The 25,617-nt window shown below is 47.1% G+C and overlaps 1 long non-coding RNA gene across 2 annotated transcripts in view; it reads right to left on the reverse strand.

The window, feature by feature from the left end:
* LOC136793253 (uncharacterized) overlaps window positions 1-25,617 on the reverse strand; it is a 369,507-nt gene that overhangs the window by 109,144 nt on the left and 234,746 nt on the right. The window contains exons 1-2 of one of the 2 annotated variants that reach the window (XR_010838283.1): window positions 13,465-14,056; window positions 4,015-4,118 (exon numbers count right to left, since the gene is read on the reverse strand). This is a non-coding gene — a long non-coding RNA (uncharacterized lncRNA). Of the gene's footprint in view, window positions 1-4,014; window positions 4,119-13,464; window positions 14,057-25,617 lie in introns of those variants that run through there. The other variant, XR_010838284.1, reaches the window with a different exon arrangement.

Raw genomic sequence — 25,617 nt, forward strand, 5'->3', positions numbered from 1 at the left:
TTACAACAGATGCACACACAATAATTGCTAACATTTACTGAGCCACATCTTTTGTGTGAGGCCAACACTGTGCCAAGTCTTACATTGGCATATTTAATCTTCCCCAAAACCCAGGGAGGCAGGCTCCACGCCACCCATTCTACAGCTGAGTAAGTGAAGCGCAAGAGATGAAGTAACTTACTCAAAGCAAGACTTCTCTGAAAAGGTGGCATTTGTGCCAAACCTTGAAAGAAAATAGAATTTTGCCCTGGAGAGATGGAAATGGAAGGATGCCAGTGTTCTCCACCCTGTTGGTTGTTAGAATTCCTGACCCGAGGGGGTTGTTAAAATGTAGGGGATACAGGTTAGAGGAGCAGAGCCTCTGCTGACTGGGACAGGGGCTTCTGAAAAGGAGGAGTGGGAATGCAGATCACAGAGGCTGGTGGGGGCCAAATTATGGGAAGAGGATATTTTAGGACACATCCAAGGTAGAGCTACTTTCCCCCACATGTAGAAATTATGTGCCCCTTGTCATTATCCCCAGAGGTGGCAGGGATGAAAATAAAATGTCAAGATAGAGTCAGAGAAGCTAGACCCAGAAGAGTCTGGGTGGAGGAAGTTGAGACTTTATCCTTCACTTTTTAAAAAGAGTGACACGGGGCTTCCCTGGTGGCACAGTGGTTAAGAATCCACCTGCAAATGCAGGGGACACGGGTTCGAGCCCTGGTCCGGGAAGATCCCACGTGCCACAGAGCAACTAAGCCTGTGCGCCACAACTACTGAGCCTGCGCTCTAGAGCACCACAACTAGTGAAGCCCGTGCACCTAGAGCCTGTGCTCCCCAATAAGAGAAGCCACCACACGAGAAGCCCGTGCACCACAACGAAGAGTGGCCCCGGCTCGCCGCAACAAGAGAAAGCCCGTGTGCAGCCACGAAGACCCAACACAGCCAAAAATAAATGAATAAGTTTATTTATTTATTTTTCAAAAGAGTGAAATGGATGTCAACCACTATGCCTTCTATTCAGAAGCAAGAAAGTATGGAAGGGAGACGGTTGAACGGGGGGGGGTCAGAGGCCAAGTTCCAGACGCTTTCCTCTCCTAGCCTGGGCTTGGTCATCTGTGAAATGATGGCGGGGGTGGTTGCATCTCAAAGTTCTCCAACTGAGCGCTGGAGAGCCAGCACCTCAGAGGGAAGCTGGTGTGGGAAGTGGGGGACTCTAGGCTCCACCCCACTCCAACCAGGGCAGTTCTGCTTTCCTCTCTTTTACACATTGGCTGCCATGGAAAGATTCATTTGAATGAGAGATTTTATAGCTCAAGCAACTTGCGGGTGCAGCCTTGACTTCTAGTGAAAGATGGCATTATCCCCTTTCTCTCCTAGAACCCCTTAACATGATAGCAAACCCCAAGGAGCTCAGGCACCAGCCACATGGAGGTGAGTGATGTCTGGGCTGGGCTTCCACTCAGGGAGGAAGTGGAAGTCTAAAGAGAAATCACTGGGAACCCCAGGCTCGTTGCCCCACAAAGTCATAAAACTCCTCCCTGCCACCTTTATTGGGGGAAAAATGTGCAGAGTAGGGGGGAAAAAAGTCTACAATGCCAGTATGCTCTCCAACTGTATGATCAGACTCCCCACTCCACACTCCGTGATGAAGGCTATCTGTCCACAAGCTTCATCACTAAACACAAAACTTTTACTCAGCTTTTCTGTGCCACAAATTTAGTTGAGAAGAGATGTCAATGTGAGAAACTGATAACTAAGGCTTCATGCCTGTGCTAGGGATGCTGCCAGGTGTTTTGTCCCTGATGACTTTTGTAGCACTCCCAACAATTCTATGTGGTAGGTAACTAGCTCTGTTCCCATTTTACAGATGACCACTCTAAGGAAGAAAGAGGCCAAGCCCAAGTGCAGTCATCTGATTAGTGAACCATAGAACTGAGCTGTGGCCCTAGGCAGTCTGCCTCCAAGTCTACACCCAGACCCATGCTATGTGGTAGACGACCAAGATGGCGGAGACCAAGCACAGCAAAGGTGGATGGACAGCCCTGGGGAAAAAGAAATAATGTAAAGAATGTTTTGAAAAAACCTTACAGAAAAACTCTAATAAATATTCTAATAGAGATAGAAAATATATTGCATTCATAAAATAGGAATTGGATATTATGAAAAGAAACAATTAGAGAACAAGAAAGAGATCTAGAAAATTTTAAATGTGAAATAAAATCCACAACACATATTGTAAAACAGCGTTAACAAAACCTTCTAAGATATAGACCGATGTGGCAAATGTGGAAAAATAAGAAAAAAAAACATTTAAAGTAGATTGCATTGGTTGCCCTAATTCTTTACCCATTTCAATATCAAACCTTCTGCCATGTGATTTTGCACCTCTCCCACTGAAGAGGTCTCCTGAGTTTGGGTTCTGCCATGTGTTTGCTTTGGGCCCCTGGATGTTAGTTGGGAGAATCTGACCAAAAGCTTAAAACCTCTTATGTGATTGGGCTCTTGCTTCTCTGCCATCTGCATGAGAAGAACACACTTGTGCTAGCCCACTGATCCCACAATGAGGGTGAGAGATATCTGGAGCCAAGCTAAACTCCTCCACCCAATTCTGTCCCAGATCAACCATCCCTTAACCTACTCCCAGCTCTGTGGGTAAGCCCAGTCAACATAAGCCACTCCACCTAGTTCAGCCTAAATCAGTGACTCTCAGCCACAGATCCATGAGAATAATTATGTTTTAAGGCACCAAGTTTTGGTTTGTTACATAGCATTATTGTAGCCATGGTTGATGCCAAGTATCAACCCAGTAGCTGGTACCCAATTAAAAGAGAAAATAGATAGAAGAGAATTAACAAAGCAATAGTCCATGTAAATTTTTCCAGCACTAAAAGACATGAACCTCCAGATCAAAGGGCCTACCAAGTGCCAGAACAATAGATAGATTCACTGCCAAGATATAATATTGTAAAATTTCAGAACACATGAAGGGATAAACCTAAAAAGCTTCCAGCAAGAAAAAACTGGTTTCCTACAAAGGAACAGGAATCAGGATGGTTATAAGACTTCTCAAGAGCAGCACTGGATACCAGGTAACTAGTGAAGCAGTGCCTTTTACATTCCCAGGAGAAATTGTTTTCAAAATAGAATTCTATCCCTGGATACTCAGTTAAGATATAAGTTGGGACTATAAATTTTTTTATGTGTAAGGATTCAGAAAATGCACTTCAAACTCCCTTTTACTTAGTAAGCTATCAGAGGATATGCTCCAGCAAAAGCAGAAAGTAAACCAAGAAAATAGAATCCAGGAAATAGGCGTTTCAACACAGGAGACTGGTTTATTCCCAGAATAAACCTTTGCAGCAGACCTAAAGTGTAAGAATCCAGGGAAACACGAGGGATTGCTAGATGAGCTGATGTAAGATAACACTTGTGAACAAAATACTACTAATAATGTTACAGCAGATGTGACACACCATTTGGAAAAGTTTAAGAAAACAATACAATTCCCCAGTGTTCATAGCAGCACTAGTTACAATAGGCAAGACATGGAAGCCACCCAAGTACTCATCAACAGATGAATGGATAAAGAAGATGTGGTATATATATATATATATATATATATATATATATATATACACACACAATGGAATATTACTCAGTCATAAAAAAGAACGAAATAATGCCATTTGCAGCAACATGGATGGACCTAGAGATTATCATACTAAGTGAAGTAAATCACAAAGAGAAAAACAAATATCATATGATACCACTTACATGTGGAATCTAAAAAATGATACAAATGAATGTATTTACAAAATGGAAACAGACACACAGACATAGAAAATGAACTTATGGTTACCAAAGGGGAAAAGGGGGTGGGAGGGATAAATTAGGAGTTTGGGATTAGCAGATACAAACTACTGTATATAAAATAGATAAGCAACAAGATCCTACTGTATAGCACAGGGAACTATATTCAATATCTTGTAATAAACTATTAATATAATGGAAAAGAATCTAGGGTATTACCTGGCAGTCCAGTGGTTAGGACTCAGAGCTTTCACTGCTGTGGGCCCAGTTTCAATCCCTGGTTGGGGATCTAAGATGCCGCAACTAAGACCCATGTGGCAGAGCTGAAAAAAAAAAAAAAGAGAGAGAGAGAGAGAATCACTTTTCTGTACACCAGAAACTAATACAACATTGTAAATCAACTATATTTCAATTTTAAAAAAGAACAGAAAATGATGCAATTTAAAATGTTAGGTGATTTTTATTACCTCTGAATATATTTTTCCTTAGAGATGGCATGATAGACAATAAGACTTTATTTCTCAGTCACATCATATTCCCTCACTGGCCAGGCAGTCCTTCCCTTTGTATTTGCAGACATGGAACCCATGACTTGCAGTTTCCTCACTAGGGAAGAGAGAGATGGAAGAGGCACACAGGCTCTTAACTGCCTTAGCCCAAAGGGATAACACCAGTCACATGACTCCTCCCTAACTGGAAGGGACATTGAGAAATACAGAGGAACAGATGGATAGCTGAAGAGCACTTACTGTCTTGACCACACCAGGAAAAAAAAATGTATGAGAAAGAAACTAAAATCATTGTCCATATCTTGACTCTGAAATAAGCCACATTTATATCGCCATAATAATGTTCTAGATGTGACTAAAAAGTACAATATAACTATGTAAGGAGGAGGGCACAGAACTAAGGTAAGTAGCAGAGCAAAACCCTTGTCTATCATAATAGGAAGTTAATAGATGATGTCTAAATCTGGACATAAAGCAAGAAATGGCATCATACACATATTTAGAAACACGAAGCCAAACAGCAAAAGCAGCAGCTGAAAGAGTTAAAAATGTGTTGTCCCCAGTTCTTAGAAAGGTATAACCTTCCAAGACTGAACCAGGAAGAAATAGAAAATATGAACAGACCAATCACAAGTAATGAAATTGAAACTGTGATTAAAAATCTTCCAACAAACAAAAGTCCAGGACCAGATGGCTTCACAGGTGAATTCTATCAAACATTTAGAGAAGAGCTCACACCCATCCCTCTCAAACTCTTCCAAAAAATTGTGGATGAAGGAACACTCCCAAACTCATTCTATGAGGCCACCATCACCCTGATACCAAAACCAGACAGAGATACTACAAAAAAAGAAAATTAAGACCAATATCACTGATGAATATAGATGCAAAAATCCTCAACAAAATATGAGCAAACAGAATCCAACAACACATTAAAAAGATCATACACCATGATCAAGTGGGATTTATCCCAGGAATACAAGAATTCTTCAATATATGCAAATCAATCAATGTGATACACCATATTAACAAATTGAAGACTAAAAACCACATGATCATTGCAATAGATGCAGAAAAAGCTTTTGACAAAATTCAACACCCATTTATGATAAACTCTCCAAAAAGTGGGCATAGAGGGAACCTACCTCAACATAATAAAGTGTGGTGGTGGGATGAATTGGGAGATTGGGATTAACATGTACACATTGATGTGTATAAAATGGATGACTAAGAAGAACCTGCTGTATAAAAAAATAAATTAAATTAAATTTAAAAAAAAATTTTTTTTAAAGTGTTGTCCCCAAAGAGCAAGAGTGGAGGTAGGAAGGGTGGGGAAAGAGTTTGCTTCTGTATTATAAGCCTTTTGGTATTTTCATTTTCTTCAATTTGCATATATCTTATTTGGACAATTTTTAAGGCAAATCAAAAACTAACGCTAAAAAAGATAAACAAACCCTGCATTTGCTGTTCAGTTCTGACCTTCTAAGTTTCTTGAATTCTAAGCATCCAAGGAAGAAAGTTTATGTCACAGCTGAGATTGGTCTGAACACAGACTGTTGGAGGCCGTGGACGGGGAAGTCAAAACAAAGAAAGGTCAACACATCGTTCTCAGCGTGAGGAGTCTTTATGAGATCTTCCACTCCAGCTGCAGCCACGGGGATCCGGAACGGACAGGACCTGATCCTGGCACCACCGAAGCCTCCGGAGTCCCCAGGGACTCCTCCAGACCCGGCAGCAGCCTCCCCGGGGGCTCTGGGAGGGAACATGGCCAGTTACGCCCCACGGCACCCTGGCAGGTACAATGGGCGTCAGCTGTAATGAGAAGTGACGGGTACAATTGCTGGGAGAACATCCTGGCTTAGAGCTCGAGCTGCCCAGAGTGGCTGGGGGGCTTCTCGAGCTGTCAGGAGGGTCCCTAAACACTTTGATGCCACAGCCAATCTGGCCTTCGGTATTAGCATCTCATTAACATGGGCTGAGACCAACCTGGGGCCTGGCCACCAGCCCAGCTTTGGGTGGAGGGGAACCTGAAAACCCTTATGGACAGAGGGGGGGGGCCAGCAACCCCACCCTGACCCACAGCCTTGTCTCACAGTCAGAGGAAACCCAGCGGAGCCCCATCTCAGCTGGACACAGACACACAGATGATGCCTCTAAGATCCTCCCCGAGTGCTTTTCCTAGTATGGCAGGAAAATTAGCTGAAGCCCCAGAGGCTAAAGGTCTCACCTAAGCAGTTAAATCACTGCTGGCTTCGACTGAAGTTGATGGCGATAGTCTTCCGGAGCCTGGCCCCTGCCTCCTGCTCCAGCCTCATGGCTCCCTCTCCAACGCCCCAGAGTTTTAAGTCCAGAACATTCCTAGCCCCCTGGTCCTAGCTCTACTCTCTCTTCCAGGTCAGTTGAATCTAAGTCACAGCCGCTTCTGGACAACAGGATGCCAGTATCACCCGCCAGACATGGAGAACGTGACGCCAAGAGAGGGTTTTGCATTCATTCAGGAGGGATTCCTAGCCACACCTGCCAATCCCCTTTCTTTTTCAGCTTTTTCCCAACTCTCCCCCACCAGCAGGAAACGCGATTAGGGTGCTCTGGTCCCCAGCCCTCATGGGAGTAGGGGGCCTGAGTGTTCATCCTTCATCCCCATTTAAAATGCACCCGGGCCACTCCCCACCAAGTGCCAGGGGGATGGAGCATGACAGCTGGGTCAGCTGGCCCAGAGGAGGGATATATCGGAGGGCTTAGCCAGGGACGGGAAGACCCCAGGTTCTAGAATGAGCTCTGTGGCTGATACATGATACGAAGCTAGTCCCTCCCTGTCTCTAGCCTCAGTTTCCCTGAGGGGGAAGTTCTGATGTTTTCTCAGGACCCTTCCTGCCGTGACAGGCTGAGGCTGGGCCTCCTCTGATACCCATTTCCACAGAAACCAAAATGAAGGTGCACGGGCTCTATCCTCCATTCCAAGGAAAAACACTCCTTGAGAGATTCCAGAAAGCCACTGCACCCCACAGACTACAGTGTCTTAGCCCCGGCAACGGGTTTGGGAGACCTTGCACTTAAGTGCCTCTCCCGGGCCCCTCTCCCCTTGGGGAAGTTCTCCCAGCAGCACATTCCCGTAGACAGCAGGAGAGATGCTCTTTGCTGAGTACCAGACACCGGATGGATGAGATAATCCTAAATCCACAAACTGCAACAAGATAAAATTATCATTATATGAAGTTAAATTATTAATTAGCACTTCCAAAAAAAGACCAGCACCACCTGGCCTTGAATCTTGGAAGCTGTCTTTCTGAAAGCAACAGAAATAGCAAAATAGCTTATTAGTGCTTCACGGTGTGTGTGTGTGGTCCCTCCTTCATGTCTGTGGTTGCCAGAACCCTGACGGCAGGAGTCCAGCCTGGCAGGTCTAGTGCAGCCAGGACTAGCCGGTTTGGATGAGGTTACCAGGAGGAAGGGAAGTGAGTCACGTGACCCACTTTTACGGCTGGGGAAACTGAGGCAAGGGCCAAGGTAGAAGGGCCACAGAAGCTGGCTCAGGGCTGATTGAGGGGTTGGTACCCTGGATTGAGAAGGGGTGATTCCTGAATCTGCCTGATTCATTGTCTATGGACTAAGGACACTCATTCATTCAGTGAACTTCTATTGTATGCTTACTGAATGACAGGTACCAGGAATACAGAGAGGCCATAATTCCTTGCCTATCTGGAGCACATAGTGTGATAGGCTAGACCGATGGATCTGCTGCTTCTTCTGTCTACCTCACCTCACCTCCCATCAGAGGATTTATCCCCTACATCACCATCATAACCATCATCATCCACTAGCACCACCAAATCCTACAACCCATATGTATTCATTGAATCCTAGAAACACAGACGCTTAGTGAGAGGGGAGGAACTTGAAAGAGCATCTTTCTAGCCAGAGCATCAGTCCTCGCCATGGAATGCCTGGTGAATTGAGATCCAGTGAGACACTCCCAGCAATAAGGAGCTTACTCACTGCTTCATAAATCAGCCCATTGCATCTCCGGAGAGCAATTTCTCACTCATTCATTTATTCATTCATTCAACAAGCATTTACCACGCATCTACGAGGAGCCACCTCAGGACTAGTTCTTGGAGAAAAGGACTATTTTCTCTTGCTGAGAAAATCACAACCCGGCACCTTCTGACAAAAGGCTCTCAGGATGACAGGCAAACAAATAACCAAGCAGTGACAATACAGAGTGGTGTGTGGGTAAAACACAGAATACATTCCGGTGTGTTAGCGGTGTGACCTCTTTCACCCTGCACAGCAATCCTGTGCGGTGGGAACCACTGATATCCCCATTTTACAGATAAAAGAAACTGAGCTCAGAGAGGTGAAGTCACTTGCCCAAGGTTACTCAGCTGCAAAGAAGAAGGGCTGGGATTTACACCCAGGCCTGTCTGACTCCCAAGCCACATTCTTGGCCCCTCTCATAGGATGTGTCATCCCCTTGCTGATGCCTGTAGCCTGGTGATCAACCTGCAGCCCCAAACACTGATGGTGAGCTGGGTACGTGTCTCTGAGCTTCAAGCTTGGGGAGCTCTCACTGGGACCCACAACTGGCAGATGACTCTGGATCCAACAGGGTTTGGGTTTCTGCTCAAATGGAGGTAGAGATGGAGACATCTCTGTCCCCTGCATTCTCCATCCATGTGCCCCTAAATGGGACAGAACCTCATGGCCCAGAGTCTCCTCCAGCCCCAATATCCGCCCCAGCTCCAGTCGAACGAGGCCTGAATAATTCATGGCCAATGCACACAGCCCTGCCCTGGCCAAGGCAGCTGGACCTGGGAGGGGGCTGTGGTGAGGGTTTTGAGAGCCACTAACAGCCCGGAAGAGTAAACAGGTTCTGAATTATTCAGCTGGGCAGCTGCTGATGCGGCCTTGGGGGTGGCGATAGCGTGACAGTGGACTCGATCTGACGTCACCACTCACCAGGGGCAGTCTGGGTGTGGCCAGACCTGGCCAGAGCCCTGAGGGCAAGGGGCACCTGGGATGGGGCACAGCACAGCCTCCACCCAGGAGAGCGCAGGGGCCAGAGAGAGCCAGAACCCGCCTTCTGGGCCCGCCTGAACATGCATATGGAAAGTAACAAGGTCCATGGAGAAAGGGTGTGGATTCCGAAGGAAGGCCGGGAGAGCTGGGCCCAAAGCAGAATCAAAGCAGTGTGGCCAGGGAAAACCATTTAACAGCACCGAGCCTCAGTTTTTTCATCCGGAAAGTGGAAACCATGCCCCGCAATCTGAATACCCCCCGTCATGGCCTGGCCCTGAGCCCAATCCTGGGCACCTGATCGAATGTCAGGGCCTCTTCCGTCCCTGGGGGCAGCAAGGCCGCTCTCTGGGCCTGCAGAAGCCTCTTCCACCCCTCCCTGTCTTCCCACACCACTTCACGGGATATCCTGGGAGAGGAAACTCTGCCTGTGACCCCTGATGCAAGTGTTCTCTCAGGGAGAAGTTGAGGTGTCTGCAGGTCCCCCACTGAGCCAGGCCCCACACCCCGACTGCCAGCAGCACGGGGCAAGGGGCATGGGACAGGACAGCAGAGACCACACTCTTCCACTGACTGCTGTGTGACCTTGGGCCAGCGCCTCTCCTTCTCTGAACCTCAGGGGCTAGACAAGAAGGTCCCTCCAGCTCCTCTGGCTCTGACCTCAGTGATAATGAGACAGAGTAGAAGACAGGGGCTGGCTGGCTGTCCTCTCTGGCTGGGCTTCCTGGGGTTGGAGGTGTTAGGGGCTGAGTTTTTCTAGAATCTGTAAAGTGGGAGGCAGGTCTTCCTTCAGAAAGTTCCAGCTCTCGAGTTTCTCTCTTCCTCAGAGAGTTCCATGCTCTAACTAACCATCAGGGTAAAACAGTAGCCACTGGCTGCAAGGGCTCCCCAGACCCACGCCATCATGACACAAGGCTCACAGCCTTGCAAGGCAGGATGGTCCCCTGCGTGAGGATTCTCAGTTATGAATCCCAGTGTGAGGATGGGGCAGCTCTGAGAAGTGGGTGCTTGGTCCCAGGCCACAGAGCCATCATCTGCATCTGGAACCCCAGAGTGGCCTTGCATCCTCCATCATCCATGAGCAAGGCTGGCTTCTAAAGCCTGCTTAGTCACTGACTTTGGCCGAACCAGATAGCCCCCCCGCACCCCCCCACGCTCGCTCCCAGGGCAGCTCCAAGCCGGCTGGGAGGCTGCATAAGAACTCAGCAGGTCATCCGATGAACTTGACTGGGGTCCAGTCCTGGCTTCGCCACTTACCAACTGTCTGCCGTTAAGTGAGTCTCTTACACTCTCTAAGAGGCAGTTTCCTTACCTGGGATGTTGGGGTAATAATGACAATGCCAGCCCCACATGGCACTCTGTGGCTGTGATGGACCCGCCATCTGTGTTTGACACCCTGGCAGCCCGGGCCGTTCAGGACAGAACAGAAGCCGAGAGGAGGTGGCCTGAGTACGGAGACAGGACTGGCAGATGGGAAGAGGGTGCTCTGGACAGAAACCCAGAATAGCTGCCTAAGTGCTCAGTAATAAATAAGTGATATTGGCCACCACCTAATGTTCCCATGGTTCTAGCCAGCCAGGGCAGGAGGGAACCTTTATTGCAGACCCAGCCGCCTCTTGGTCTCACTCAGAGACTGAACGTCATGCATCCTCAATGAGCTAAGGGCACAGGGCCTCCCCCAGAGCTGGCGCGTGAAGCCCTTTGGGGTGGCTCTTCCCTTCGGTCCCCAGCAATGTTGACTCTGGGGGAGGCTGCTGGAAGCAGATGGCACAGGATCAGCAGGGGTCGGGCCCCCTATCCCTTTGCAGTCACGGTGAGGAAGGAGCCTAGATGTCGAGGTTCTCATCCACCCTCCCTGCAGTGCCCCTGTTCCTAAGGGCCCTCCTTTTCCCACCTGTAAAACAAAGAGAATTGTGGCACTTGGGGAGCCATAGTCCAAACGAAGGAATGCTGGTTGTGTCCACCAGAGAGCGCTTGTCAGCGTGCCGCAGAGCCAGGCTTCCCTGGATGGGGGAGAGCAAAGCTGCCAGGGCCTGAGAAACCATCAATCTGCCCCCTTCCCAACTGTACAGGAGGGTAAACTGAGGCCCTCGAGGACAGAATGACTCGTGGGGCCACACAGCTAGGTCTGGGGTCTCCGTGCTGTGCTCTTTCCTCAGCATCCAACAGCATCCTTGTCAGGCTGCGTGGGCTCTGGAGACCAAAAGGGGAGGCTCTGCCTTCTGAACTAAAGCTCAGAATGGGAAGAGCCCCCAGAGCCCTGTGGAGTGGAAGGCACTCGGTAGGGAGGCTGTCTGCCTGTCTGCCCAGCCGGCTGTGTGACTGCAGGGGCCCCTGCCTCCCTGGGCTCTGGTGTCCCCATCTACAGATCGGCATGCCTCAGCAGCGTGTTCCCACAGCCATCTTTAAAGGTACAAGAAGCACACACTGAGGACCCTGAACCCCGGGTTCTAGTCTGGACTGGGTCACCAACACAAGGGAGTCAGAAGGAAGGGTCCACGGCTGGGCCCCCCTTTCCCCTGTCCATAAGCAGGTCTGTGTGGTTTCTGAAGTTTCTCCCATGACCAGAAATAGTATGGAAGTTCCTTAAAAAATTAAATATGGAATTACCATCTGATCCAGACACTTCTGGGTATATATCTGAAAGACTGGCAAAGCAGAAACTCAGACAGTTATTTGTATACCCATGTTCATAGCAGCATTATTCACAAGAGTCAGGAGAGAAGGAATCCAAGTATCCATCAATGGATGAATGGATAAACAAAGTGTGATAGAATCACGTAATTCTGACACATGCTACAACATGTACAAACCTTGAAAACGTTTTGCTAAGTGAAATAAGGCAGTCATAAAAAGACAAACATTGCATAATTCCACTTATGTGAGGACCCAGAGGAGTCAAACTCATGGAGACAGAAAGTAGCATGGTGGCTGCCAGGGGCTGGGAGAAGGAGGGAACGGAGAGTTATTTTTTAATGGATGCAGAGTTTCAGTTTTACAAGATGCAAAAGTCCTGGCGATTAATTGCACAACAATGTGAATGTACTTAACACTAAATATACACCTAAAAATAGCAGGGCTTCCCTGGTGGCGCAGTGGTTGAGAATCCGCCTGCCGATGCAGGGGACATGGGTTCGTGCCCAGGTCCGGGAAGATCCCACATGCCGCACAGTGGCTGGGCCCGTGAGCCGTGGCCGCTGGGCCTGCGCGTCTGGAGCCTGTGCTCCGCAACAGGAGAGGCCACAACAGTGAGAGGCCCATGTACCGCAAAAAAAAAAAAAAAAAAAAAAAAAAAAAAAGGCAAAGACAGTAAATTTTCTCTTGAGCCATGGCCGCTGGGCCTGCGTGTCTGGAGCCTGTGCTCCGCAACGGGAGAGGCCACAACAGTGAGAGGCCTATGTACCGCAAAAAAAAAAAAAAAAAAAAAAAAAAGGCAAAGACAGTAAAATTTCTGTTATGTGTATTTGACCACAATTTTTAAAAAGTATTTTTTAAAGAAAGAAGGAAACAATGGCCATATCTCAATGCAGAGGTCTGCCATATCTCGCATACCAAGTATATTTCCTTTACAAGAAGAAAGAAAGATGAAAGAATGAAAGAAAGAAAGAAAGAAAGAAAGAAGGAAGGAAGGAAGGAAGGAAGGAAGGAAGGAAGGAAGGAAGGAAGGAAGGAAGGGAGGGAGGGAGGGAGAAAAGAAAGAAAGAGGGGCTTCCCTGGTGGCACAGTGGTTAAGAATCCACCTGCCGACGGCTTAAAGATGGCGGAAGAGTAAGACTCGGAGATCTCCTTCCTCCTCACAGAGACATCAGAAATACATCTACACGTGGAACTTCTCCTATAGAACACCCACCGAACGCTGGCAGAAGACCTCAGACCTCCAAAAAGGCAAGAAACTCCCCACATATCTGGGTAGGGCAAAAGAAAAAAGAATAAACAGGGACAAAAGAATAGGGACGGGACCTACGCCAGTGGGAGGGAGCCGTGAAGGAGGAAAGACTCCCCCACACTAGAGGCCCCTTCGCGGGCGGAGACTGCGGGCGCCGGAGGGGGAAGCTCCGGAGCCGCGGAGGACAGCGCAGCCACAGGGGTGCGGAGGGCAAAGCAGAGAGATTCCCGCAGAGGATCGGTGCCGACCGGCACTCACCAGTCCGAGAGGCTTGTCTGCTCGCCTGCCGGGGCGGGCAGGGCCGGGAGCTGAGGCTCGGGCTTCAGTCGGATCCCAGGGAAAGGTCTGGAATTGGCAGAGTGAAGACAGCTTGAAGGGGGCTAGTGCGCCACGGCTGGCCGGGAGGGAGTTCGGGAGAAGTCTGGAGCTGCCGAAGAGGCAAGAGACCTTTTCCTCCCTCTTTGCTGCCTGGGCGCGAGGAGAGGGGATTAAGTGCGCCGCTTGAAGGAGCCCCAGGGGCGGGCGCGGAGCTGCCGAAGAGACGAGAGACTTTTTCTTGCCTCTTTGCTTCCTCGGGTGTGAGGTGAGGGGATTAAGAGCACCGCGTAGAGGAACTCCAGAAACGGGCGCGAGCCGCGTCTGTCGGCACGGACAGTAGAGACGGGTGTGGGACGCTAAGGTTGCTGCTGCCACCACCAAGAGGCCTGGGTGTGAGCACAGGTCACTCTCCACACCGGCCCTCCCGGGAGCCCGTGCGGCCCGCCACTGCCGGGGTCCCGGGATCCAGGGACAGCTTCCCCGGGAGAACGCGCGGCGCGCCTCGGGCCTGTGCAGCGTCACGCCGGCCTCTGCCGCCGCGGACTCGCCCCGCCCCCGTGCCACTCCCTCCCCCCAGCCTGAGTGAGCTGGAGCCCCCGAATCAACTGCTCCTTTAACATCGTCCTGTCTGAGCAAAGGGCAGAGGCCCTCGGACGACCTACACGCAGAGGCGGGACCAAGTCCAAAGCTGAACCCCAGGAGCTGTGCGAACAGAGAGGAGAGGGGGCAGTCTCTCCCAGCAGCCTCAGAAGCGGCGGATTAAAGCTCCACAATCAACTTTAAGTGCCCTGCAGCTGTTGAAAACCTGAATAGACAACGAATCATCCCAAGTTGAGGAGGTGGACTTTGGGAGCAAGATATACTATTATTTTCCCTTTTTTTTTTCTTTTTGTGAGTGTGTATGTGTGTGCTGCTGTGTGAGATTTTGTCTGTATAGCTTTGCTTTCACCATTTGTCCTAGGGTTAGACCGACCCATTTTTCTGTTTTTTTTTTAAAGGAAATTTTTCTTCTTAATAATTATTTTTTATTTTAATAACTATACTTTATACTACTCTGTCTTCTCCCTTTCTTTCTTCCTTCCTTTCTTCCCTACTTCCCTCCTTTCTCCCTTCCTTCCCCCTTCTTTCCTCCCTTCCTCTCTTCCTTCCTCCCTTTCTTCCTCTGCACCTTCCTTCCTTCCTTTCTTGCTTCCTTCCTTCATTTCTTCCTTCCTTTCTTCCTTCCTTCCCTCCCTCCCTCCTTCCTTTTCTTTCCTTTCTATTTATTCTACCTTTTATTTTGAGCCGCGTGGATTAAAGGTTCTTGGCGCCCCAGCCAGGCACCAGGGCGGTGTCCCTGAGGTGGGAGAACCAACCTCAAGACACTAGTCCACAAGAGACCTCCCAGCTCCACGTAATATCAGACGGCGAAAATCTCTCAGAGATCTCCATCTCAACACCAAGACCCAGCTTCAATCAAGGACCAGCAAAGAACAGTGCTGGACACCCTATCCCCAACAAAGAGCAAGACAGGTCTACAGCCCCATCCATTAGCAGAGAGGCTGCCTAAAATCATAATAAGGTAACCAACATCCCCAAACACACCACCAGACGAGGACCTGCCCATCAGAAAGACAAGATCCAGCCTCATCCACCAGAACAGAGGCACTAGTCCCCCCAACCAGGGAATCTACTCAACCCACTGAACCAACCTTAGCCACTGGGGACAGCCACCAAAAACAACAGGAACTACGAACTTGCAGCGTGCAAAAAGGAGACCCCAAACACAGTAAGATAAGCGAAATGAGAAGACAGAAAAACACACAACAGATGAAGGAGCAAGATAAAAACATACCAGACCTAACAGATGAAGAGGTAATAGCCAATCTACCTGAAAGAGAATTTAGAATAATGATGGTGAAGATGATGCAAAATCTTGGAAATAGAATAGACAATTTGCAAGAAACAGTTAATAGGGACCTAGAAGAAATAAAGAGGAAGCAAGAAACGATGAGCAACACAATAAATGAAATTAAAAATACTCTAGATGGGATCAATAGCAGAATAACTGAGGCAGAAGGACGGATAAGTGACCTGGAAGATAAAATAGTGGAAATAACTACTGCAGAGCAGAAGAAAGAAAAAAGAATGAAAAGAACTGAGGACAGTCTCAGAGACCTCTGGGACAACATTAAACGCACCAACATTCGAATTATAGGGGTCCCAGAAGAAGAAGAGAAAAAGAAAGGGACTGAGAAAATATTTGAAGAGATTATAGTTGAAAACTTCCCTAATATAGGAAAGGAAATAATCAATCAAGTCCAGGAAGCACAGAGAGTTCCATACAGGATAAACCCAAAGAGAAACACGCCAAGACACATAATAATCAAACTGTCAAAAATTAAATACAAAGAAAAAATATTAAAAGCAGCAAGGGAAAAACAACAAATAACACACAAGGGAATCTCCATAAGATTAACATCTGATCTTTCAGCAGAAACTCTACAAGCCAGAAGGGAGTGGCAGGACATATTTAAAGTGATGAAGGAAAAAAACCTACAACCAAGATTACTCTACCCAGCAAGGATCTCATTCAGATTTGATGGAGAAATTAAAACCTTTACAGACAAGCAAAAGCTGAGAGAGTTCAGCACCACCAAACCAGCTCTACAACAAATCCTAAAGGAACTTCTCTAGGCAAGAAACACAAGAGAAGGAAAAGACCTACAAGAACAACCCAAAACAATTAAGTAAATGGCAATAGGAACATACATATCGATAATTACCTTAAATGTAAATGGATTAAATGCTCCCACCAAAAGACACAGACTGGCTGAATGGATACAAAAACAAGACCCATATATATGCTGTCTACAAGAGACCCACTTCAGACCTAGGGACACATACAGACTGAAAGTAAGGGGATGGAAAAAGATATTCCATGCAAATGGAAATCAGAAGAAAGCTGGAGTAGCAATTCTCATATCAGACAAAATAGACTTTAAAATAAAGACTATTACAAGAGACAAAGAAGGACACTACATAATGATCAAGGGATCGATCCATGAAGAAGATATAACAATTGTAAATATTTATGCACCCAACATAGGAGCACCTCAATACATAAGGCAAATACTAACAGCCTTAAAAGGGGAAATCGACAGTAACACAATTATAATGGGGGACTTTAACACCCCACTTTCACCAATGGACAGATCATCCAAAATGAAAATAAATAAGGAAACACAAGCTTTAAATGATACATTACACAAGATGGACTTAATTGATATTTATAGGACATTCCATCCAAAGACAACAGAATACACATTTTTCTCAAGTGCTCATGGAACATTCTCCAGGATTGATCATATATTGGGTCACAAATCTAGCCTTGGCAAATTTAAGAAAATTGAAATCGTATCAAGTATCTTTTCCGACCACAACGCTATGAGACTAGATATCAATTATAGGAAAAGATCTGTAAAAAATACAAACACATGGAGGCTAAACAATACACTACTTAATAACGAAGTGATCACTGAAGAAATCAAAGAGGAAATCAAAAAATACTTAGAAACAAATGACAATGGAGACACAACGACCCAAAACCTATGGGATACAGCAAAAGCAGTTCTAAGAGGCAAGTTTATAGCAATACAATCATACCTTAAGAAACAGGAAACATCTCGAATAAACAACCTAACTTTGCACTTAAAGCAATTAGAGAAAGAAGAACAAAAAAACCCCAAATTTAGCAGAAGGAAAGAAATCATAAAGATCAGATCAGAAATAAATGAAAAAGAAGTGAAGGAAACAATAGCAAAGATCAATAAAACTAAAAGCTGGTTCTTTGAGAAGTTAAATAAAATTGATAAACCATTAGCCAGACTCATCAAGAATAAAAGGGAGAAGACTCAAATCAATAGAATTAGAAATGAAAAAGGAGATGTAACAACTGACACTGCAGAAATACAAAAGATTATTAGAGATTACTACAAGCAACTGTATGCCAATAAAATGGACAACCTGGAAGAAATGGACAAATTCTTAGAAATGCACAACCTGCCGAGACTGAACCAGGAAGAAATAGAAAATTTGAACAGACCAATCACAAGCACTGAAATTGAAACTGTGATTAAAAATCTTCCAGCAAACAAAAGCCCAGGACCAGATGGCTTCACAGGCGAATTCTATCAAACATTTAGAGAAGAGCTAACACCTATCCTTCTCAAACTCTTCCAACAGATAGCAGAGGGAGGAACACTCCCAAACTCATTCTATGAGGCCAACATCACCCTGATACCAAAACCAGACAAAGACGTCACAAAGAAAGAAAACTACAGGCCAATATCACTGATGAACATAGATGCAAAAATCCTCAACAAAATATTAGCAAACAGAATCCAACAGCACATTAAAAGGATCATACACCATGATCAAGTGGGGTTTATCCCAGGAATGCAAGGATTCTTCAATATACGCAAATCAATCAACGTGATACACCATATCAACAAACTGAAGGAGAAAAACCATATGATCATCTCAATAGATGCAGAGAAAGCTTTTGACAAAATTCAACACTCATTTATGATAAAAACCTTGCAGAAAGTAGGCATAGAGGGAACTTTCCTCAACATAATAAAGGCCATATATGACAAACCCACAGCTAGCATCGTTCTCAATGGTGAAAAACTGCAACCATTTCCACTAAGATCAGGAACAAGACAAGGTTGCCCACTCTCACCACTCTTATTCAACATAGTTTTGGAAGTTCTAGCCACAGCAATCAGAGAAGAAACAGAAATAAAAGGAATCCAAATAGGAAAAGAAGAAGTAAAGCTGTCACTGTTTGCAGATGACATGATACTATACATAGAGAATCCTAAGGATGCTACCAGAAAACTACTAGAGCTAATCAATGAATTTGGTAAAGTTGCAGGATACAAAATTAATGCACAGAAATCTCTGGCATTCTTATACACTAATGATGAAAAATCTGAGAGTGAAATTAAGAAAACACTCCCATTTACCATTGCAACAAAAAGAATAAAATATCTAGGAATAAACCTACCTAAGGAGACAAAAGACTTGTATGCAGAAAACTATAAGACACTGATGAAAGAAATTAGAGATGATACAAATAGGTGGAGAAATATACCATGTTCTTGGATTGGAAGAATCAACATTGTGAAAATGACTATACTACCCAAAGCAATCTACCGATTCAATGCAATCCCTATCAAATTACCACTGGCATTTTTTACAGAACTAGAACAAAAAATTTCACAATTTGTATGGAAACACAAAAGACCCCGAATAGCCAAAGCAATCTTGAGAACGAGAATTGGAGCTGGAGGAATTAGGCTCCCTGACTTCAGACTCTACTACAAGGCTACAGTAATCAAGACAATATGGTACTGGCACAAAAACAGAAATATAGATCAATGGATCAGGATAGAGAGCCCAGAGATAAACCCACACACATATGGTCACCTTATCTTTGATAAAGGAGGGAAGGATATACAGTGGAGAAAAGACAGCCTCTTCAATAAGTGGTGCTGGGAAAACTGGACAGCTACATGTAAAAGTATGAAATTAGAACACTCCCTAACACCACACACAAAAATAAACTCAAAATGGGTTAAAGACCTAAATGTAAGGCCAGACACTATCAAACTCTTAGAGGAAAACATAGGCAGAACACTATACGACATAAATCACAGCAAGATCCTTTTTGACCCATCTCCTAGAGAAATGGAAATAAAAACACAAGTAAACAAATGGGACCTAATGAAACTTAAAAGCTTTTGCACAGCAAAGGATACCATAAACAAGACCAAAAGACAACCCTCAGAATGGGAGAAAATATTTGCAAATGAAGCAACTGACAAAGGATTAATTTCCAAAATTTATAAGCAACTCATGCAGCTCAATAACAAAAAAACAAACAACCCAATCCAAAAATGGGCAGAAGAACTAAATAGACATTTCTCCAAAGAAGATATACAGATTGCTAACAAACACATGAAAGAATGCTCAACCTCATTAATCATTAGAGAAATGCAAATCAAAACTACAATGAGATATCATCTCACACCGGTCAGATTGGCCATCATCAAAAACTCTAGAAACAATAAATGCTGGAGAGGGTGTGGAGAAAAGGGAACCCTCTTGCACTGCTGGTGGGAATGTAAATTGATACAGCCGCTATGGAGAACAGTATGGAGGTTCCTTAAAAAACTACAAATAGAACTACCATACGACCCAGCAATCCCACTACTGGGCATATACCCTGAGAAAACCATAATTCAGAAAGACTCATGTACCAAAATATTCATTGCAGCTCTATTTACAATAGCCAGGACGTGGAAGCAACCTAAGTGTCCATCAACAGATGAATGGATAAAGAAGATGTGGCACATATATACAATGGAATATTACTCAGCCATAAAAAGAAATGAAACTGAGTTATTTATAATGAGGTGGATGGACCTGGAGTCTGTCATACCGAGTGAAGTAAGTCAGAAGGAGAAAAACAAATACCGTATGCTAACACATATATATGGACTCTAAGGGAAAAAAATGTCATGAAGAGATTAGTGGTAGGACGGGAATAAAACACAGACTTACTCGAGCATGGACTTGAGGATATGGGGAGGGGGAAGGGTGGGCTGAGACGAAGTGAGAGAGTGGCAGGGACATATACACACTATCAAATGTAAATTAGATAGCTAGTGGGAAGCTGCTGCATAGCACAGGGAGATCACCTCTGTGCTTTGTGACCACCTAGAGGGGTGGGATAGGGAGGGTGGGAGAGAGGGTGATGCAAGAGGGAAGAGATATGGGAACATATGTATATGTATAACTGATTCAGTTTGTTGTAAAGGAAAAACTAACACTATTGTAAAACAATTATACTCCAATAAAGATGTTAAAAAAAAAAAAAGAATCCACCTGCCAATGCAGGGGACATGGGTTCGAGCCCTGGTCCGGGAAGATCCCACATGCTGTGGAGCAACTAAGCCCATGTGCCACAACTACTGAGCCTGCGCTCTAGAGCCCACGCTCTGCAACAAGAGAAACCACCGCAATGAGAAGCCTGCGCACCACAACGAAGAGTAGCCCCTGCTCGCCGCAACTAGAGAAAACCCGTGTGCAGAAACAAAGACCCGACACAGCCAAAAATAAAAATAAATTTAAAAAAAAAGAAAGAAAGAAAGAAGGAAGGGAGGGAGGGAGAAAAGAAAGAAAGAAGGAAAGGAAGAAAGGAAGAAAGAAAGAAAGAAGAGAAAAAGCCACCAAGGAGATTTGTTATTTAAAGGAAATTGTAGCACAGCCTTTTGTGGCAGGGAAAATCCTGTCTGAGTAAGAGAAAGCCACCTCTTCTAGCAGCTCTGTGTCAGCTCTAGGCTATCAGGTTTTGCAAAAGCAGGCACATTTTCTCCTCCTAATGCACTAGGCATTGAGCCAGCATCCACCTACCGTGAGGCTAGCGCATCAGATGCCCTTTACCTGCAGCTGGGGGGATAACAGCCTGGGTCCTAGGTTCGGCCGTCAAGGCCCTCCATGATCTGGCACCAGGAAATCTGCAGACTTCACGCCCTCTAAACTCCAGCATCACTCCCCACCAGCTTTGGGTGTCTCCTCACCCCATCCCGTGACTGCACAGCACCCCTCAGAAACTGCCCTGGGCCATCGGAGCCAGACTCTTCCTCCCTTTGCCGCTTCCACGCCCTGCTCCCTTTGGCTTCTTGGTTAATCCTCATGGTTTCACACTGCCCACCAACCAGACGTGGCGGATGAGCTCCTTGAGGGAGGGGCTGCGTGCTGTTCACCTTGTCTCAACGCGGTTACAGCACCACAGTAGGTGCTCAGAAACATTCGTGAAAACAAAGTGAGAATAACCTTGTAATGCATCTCTGTATTATCCACCCAGATGGAAAAACTAAGTCCCACAGAATCCTAAACACCCAGGCCGGACCACTTTGGGCAGGGGAAATCTCATCTATAAAACAATAAAAAATAAATAAACTCTTAATCATAATTATAAGCATGGGGAGTACTCTCTGTGACCCTCACACTTTCCAGGCTGGTCTTTTCAAATCCTTCCAAGAGCCTTGTAACGCAGGCACTCTTACTGTGCCTGTGATACCGACAAAGAAGTTGAGGCTCAGAGAGGTTAAGGAACTTGCCCAGGGTCTCCCAGCTAGCAAGTGCCGGTTGGGATGTGAAGCCAGGTGAGCCGGTGTCCCCAGCAGCAGCAGATGCTTTGTGAGCAAATGGCCTCCTGCACTGCTCCCTGGGGTGCCGGATAGGCTGGGCCACAGCCGCCACCGCCCCGGGAGCTGGCAGCTGAGCCAGGCACAGGGCGAGGGCAGCGGTGGCAGCTTCGCTCGGAGGCGCCACCCTCTGCTTTGCCTGGCGATGAGTGGATGGTGCTGCTAGTCCGGGTTAGCGCCCTCATGGCTGACGGATCAGCTGTGCCCAGGGCACAGCTGCTGCTGCCACCTCGGCAATTCTCTGAAGTAACTCCGCAGCCCACTGACCTGTTGGAAAGGTAAATGCAAACTGCAAAAGAGGGGAGAACCCTCTCTCCCTCACCTGCCACTCCTCCCGCTACTTCAGCAAAGGGCCTGTGCCCACCCCCCAGGTGTCCCCAGCAGAGCCCCCAGGCTGGACGGGGAGGGACACAGGGTATCTCTGGGACCCCCAAGGGCTGGATTCCTGGAAAGTCAGAGCAGCAAGGGTCTTGGGAGGTCTTCCTCCTGCCTCCCTCCAGGCAGGCCTCCCCCCTGCTGTGGACCCTGGGTCAAGATGGCACACTGCGGGCATCCCCAGAGATGCTGACTGGGCCTCTGCAGGAAGTGCTGACCAGGAGCCCCGAGCAGCAGGCTGGGGCCAGACCAGGAGGCCAGCGGATCGCCTCAGCTCCCTGTGTGGCCGCAGCTGGGGTCCTTGGGGAAACTGAGGCAGGGCTGCCTGCCCAAGCAGGTCACCTGAATCTTGTGTATGGAACACAGGGCTTAAGGCAGAGCCTCTGGAGAGGCTTGATGCCTCCCCTAGAGGGGGATGAGGCCAGGCACAAATGGCCCAGGTCCAAGGCAGAAGGAGAACAATCAATACCTCGTGTTGATCCAGAACTTGGAAATTTACTAAATACTGGCACAGTCTCCATTAATCCCCAAGCAATCCTCAGATACTGTAGCAACCAATGCTTACTGTGCTCTTACTAAGTGCCAGGCACTAAGTGTCCCCTGTGTATTATCTCATTTAATCCTCACAACAGAACAGTGGGGTTGCTATCGTAACAGCCTCTCCATGTCACAGATGGAAAAACTGAGGCAACGGAAGGTTAACTAACTTTGCCAAATTCACATGGATACTGAGTGGCTGAGCTGGGATTTGAGCCCAAGCACTTTGGCTCCGGAATCCGGGTGCTGTTTGTCATGTTGCTGAGCACATGGTATTTCCACTCATAATAACAGAGAGAAACAGAGACTCACTTAAACCACCCGAGGCCACACAGCCACGTCAAAGGTGAGGGCAGGATTTGAACCAGGTGACTTACCTATGGTCACTCCCTGAAGTTAAGTAGCAGAACTAGGATTTGAGTCCAAATCCTTGCATTTAAAATCCAAGAAACACACAAGTTCAGAGCAGGGAGAGAAATTCCGTTCTGTTAGCAAATCAGGAAAGGCTTTCTGAAGGGAGAAGCAGTAGAAACAGACCTAAAAGTGTGGAGCCCGGGGCAGGGGACGGCAGGAGCAAAGGCAGAGCTGCTGGGAAATGGCAGCAGCAAGCAATGTCGTTTGGACGAAGGACAGGTTGTGCGTGGAAGGATGGCCCAGATGGAAGGAGACACTGGTGCATGTGAAACCTTTGCTGCTTGACCTTTGCTACCTGTCCTTAGAGAAGTAACTTCACCACTCCAGCCTCAGGTTCCTCTTCTGGAAAATGGGGATAATAATAGTACACACCTCACAGGGGCTTGGGGAGGATGATATAAAACACAGAGAAGGGGCTTCCCTGGTGGCGCAGTGGTTGAGAGTCTGCCTGCCAATGCAAGGGACACGGGTTTGTGCCCCGATCTGGGAGGATCCCACGTGCCGCAGAGAGGCTGGGCCCGTGAGCCATGGCCGCTGAGCCTGCGCGTCCGGAGCCTGTGCTCCGCAACGGGAGAGGCCACAACAGTGAGAGGCCCGCGTACCGCAAAAAAATAAAAATAAAAATTAAAAAAAAAAAAAAAAAAAACACAGAGAAAGTACTTAAGCACCTATTGTGTGCAGGCCCCAGGTTGGAGGCTTAGGGAATATCATTTATATCACATTAATTCTGAAAGGTGGGTATCATTAACCACATTTTACAGATGAGGAAACTGAGGCTCTATAAAGTTCAGCATCTTAGCCAAGGTCTCAGAACTACTAAATAGTGGACGTGGCCGAAATCAAGGAGAGGCTTGATTGACACATTGGGAAACGTGGACCTTCTGGGCTGGTGCAGGTAGGTAGTAGGGCGTCCTTGAAGGTTTCAGGGTTGTGGAGTATACCTGTCAGTAGCCAAGGCTCTCCCTGGCTCAAACAGCAAGACTTTGCAAGCACAGGCCCCACCTCTTCACCTGACACTCCTCATTTGCGCACTAGAGATACTTCGTGCACTGGTGCTAAGTAAATAAAAACAAAAATGCAGCTTAATTAAGACCGTGGAAAGCAGGTGCTATTTCCTGCCAGCAGGGAGAAGATGGGAGTAATCAGATAAAAATGGAGGCAGATGTTCCGAACTGAGCACAGATGCTCCCCGAACCCAGGCTCCTGGCTGCCATCCCTCACCTATCTGCCTGAGAGGGTAGGTGAGGGGTGATGGGTGGTCCAGCCAGGGAGGAGGCCCAGCCTCAGGAGGAAAACCTCGGGCCCGGGGCAGCCAGCACGCTTTGGGGGCTGTATTTCACGCCCCCTTGGTGCCTCGGAGGACAGCCTGTGAAGCTCAACTCACTGGATTTGAATCCTTGTCACTTTCGGCTGTGGAACCTCAGGCAAGTAACTTCTCCATGCCTCAGTTTTCCCATCTGGAAAATGGGGATGCTGATAGTATATATATATATATATATATATATATATATATATATATATATATGTCATAGGGATTGAAGGAGGACAAAAGAGAAGAAGTACTGAATGCTTAGAACAGCCTCTGAATTGGAATGAATGCTGCGTGTTAGCTATTATTATCCTCTTTTTTTAATAGATACATGGTTTATAAAAAATGGATACAGTCCGAAGTCCTCCCTAATCTGGCCCAGATCCTCCTTTCTGGCTCGTTGATTGCTCAGCTTTCCACAATCCCCCCCCACCCCCCGCTGGACACAACCTACCCTCCCACCACCTAGAACCTCCTCCTCTAAACATGCCTCCCATCCTTAAGCCTCTCTGCTCTGCTGATGTTAATCACTGTGCCCAGGAGGCCCTTAAGCTCCCCTGTCAGTAGGGAGTTTCCTTGTGCAATCCTTCAAGATCCAGGTATGTTGCCCCTTCCGTGAAGATTCTCAGTGGCCTCCCCAGGCCTCCCTCAAGACCTCTCACTTTCTCCGTGGCCTCCCATCTCCAGTTTACCTCCCACCTCCCACGTGTGCTGTGTCTGCGTGCACACAGAGCCTTTTCCAGAATAAGTGCCTCTGCGGAGAGAACTGTCCATCTCCATACACAACCCGCACTCCCAGGGGCTAACTCAGCGCCTTCCACAGCAGGCGGTCACAGACAGCAGAGGATGGGAAGGGAGGAAGCAGGGAGGGAGGGCAAAGGGTAAAGCTTCGACTCTGCAGAGAAGGGTCTTGGGGTCCAGGAGGAGGAAGGGGTCCGCGGGCAGTGGGGAACCCGGGCATCCCTACCATGGCCATAGCCTGAGGCCCCTGAGAATCTCAGAGGCAGAAGAATAGAGCTGAGAGTCCATCAGGAGTCATCAAGCCCTACTCACCCATTTCTTAGATGAGGAAACTGAGACCCAGAGAGTGACTCCTTCTGGGTCATCCATGTCAGAGCTGGGACCAGAACCTAGTCTCTGTTGGGAGCTTTTTCCACCATGCAGTATGGCTACTTGTGATCTCCAGGCCCTGTGCCCTGC

The sequence above is a fragment of the Kogia breviceps genome, chromosome 19 (genome assembly GCF_026419965.1).
Source record: "Kogia breviceps isolate mKogBre1 chromosome 19, mKogBre1 haplotype 1, whole genome shotgun sequence".
NCBI classification, from domain to species: domain Eukaryota; kingdom Metazoa; phylum Chordata; class Mammalia; order Artiodactyla; family Physeteridae; genus Kogia; species Kogia breviceps.